Here is a 1,604-nt window from a genome sequence, read left to right as displayed (position 1 = left end):
AAGACATGTTAATAGTAAGTTGTTTAGGATATAAGCATTGAAGTCCATATTAAGTTTATATTATACTTATTCTTATACCATTAGTGTAATTTGTATTATAAAAACCATTAACATCGAGCACACCTATAGGTTTATGGTGAATGTAAAGTTAAGCCCAAAAGGAAATATGAAAGATCTCTTCTAATGTGACTAGATCACTTGGTAAGGCAATGAAGGCATCGACGTGTTTAAACATTGCATTTATTCAATCAGACATTGTAGAGATTTGTAGTTCCTCTTCAATTATTTTTCCAATGATATCCTTTTTTGCTAAAGTTTTGGGGATGACCCCTAAAATCTAACTACCTCCTAAAAATACAGTTATTGACACACCTTCCATTAACCCAATACCACCTCCTTCATACTCTAAATGAATCTTTCTCTTAGCTAGTACCTAACTAAGATGATTTATTGATTCTAAAAGCTCTATTTCCTTATCAGGACTGGATCCACCGAAAACATAAATATTTTTTATATGATTACTTGAGGAACCTACCATTTCTATACACTTCTATATCTATAGAATGTATGGGTTAAGTAGAAATGAAGGGAAGAAAGTGAAGATTTTATAGATAAGAAATTAAAAATGCAATCATACCACCTATATGTAGGCTAGCTAGAGTCTCACTCTCTTTCTCTTTATTTTTTATTCATTTTTTTTTTTGAAAAAGCATGTGTATGTACAAGTAGTTGTGATTGTGGCTCACATCTTCCTTTGGTTTTACGTCCAAGAACGACTTAAATGCTCTCTATGGGTGGGGGATAGGCTTCCCATCCAATTTTCTTAAAAACTGGTAACACATGGTCTTTTTTAGTCAGATTTCCAAGACTATACCGAGCATGTTCTTTATGAAAATAGGACCATAAATCATGAATTGTAAGATGCATATCTCCACTATGATGAGACTTAAGAGTTAATAGAAGATTATCTAAAGACTCTTTATGTTTTGAAATAAATCCCACCTTTTGAAAATTTTCACAGGTTTTGCAGAATGCATGTGAGTCCTTAAATATGGTGGGCCAGTAAAATCCAATTTCTAAGATTTTCACTATCATCTTTTTTGACGAGAAATGATACCCACATGCCTTAGAGTGACAAAATTTAATGACACTACTTACCTCATTGTTGGGAATGCATCTTTGAAATATTTGATCAGTATAATATTTGAATAAGTAAGGACAATCATAGTAAAAATTTTACACATCTCTCAAAAACTTTATTTTGTCTAATTGGGAATGCATCTTTGAAATATTTGATCAAAATGATATTTTTAGCAAACCAAGATATTGAACTAAGAGAAAGTAAAGATTCATCAGGAAAGTAATCATCAATTATTATGATGTCAAATCGAATCTATTATCAATTTTGATAAATGATCTGCGACAATATTTTGGTGCCCTTTTCATCCTTGATTTCTTTTTGTTTGGTTATGGCATGAGGAAATGAAAGTCCTGACAGGGAATCAGTCTTTTGTTTGCAATGTTCAAACTCAACCCTTTCCTTATCCTTAGAGATTGACTCATCATCTTTCTCACAAGGTTCAAGAATTGGTTTTTGAATAACC

This window comes from Populus euphratica, unplaced genomic scaffold (genome assembly GCF_000495115.2).
Source record: "Populus euphratica unplaced genomic scaffold, PopEup_1.0 scaffold325.1, whole genome shotgun sequence".
Classification (NCBI taxonomy): Eukaryota; Viridiplantae; Streptophyta; class Magnoliopsida; order Malpighiales; family Salicaceae; genus Populus; species Populus euphratica.
This window is presented reverse-complemented; position numbering follows the sequence as displayed.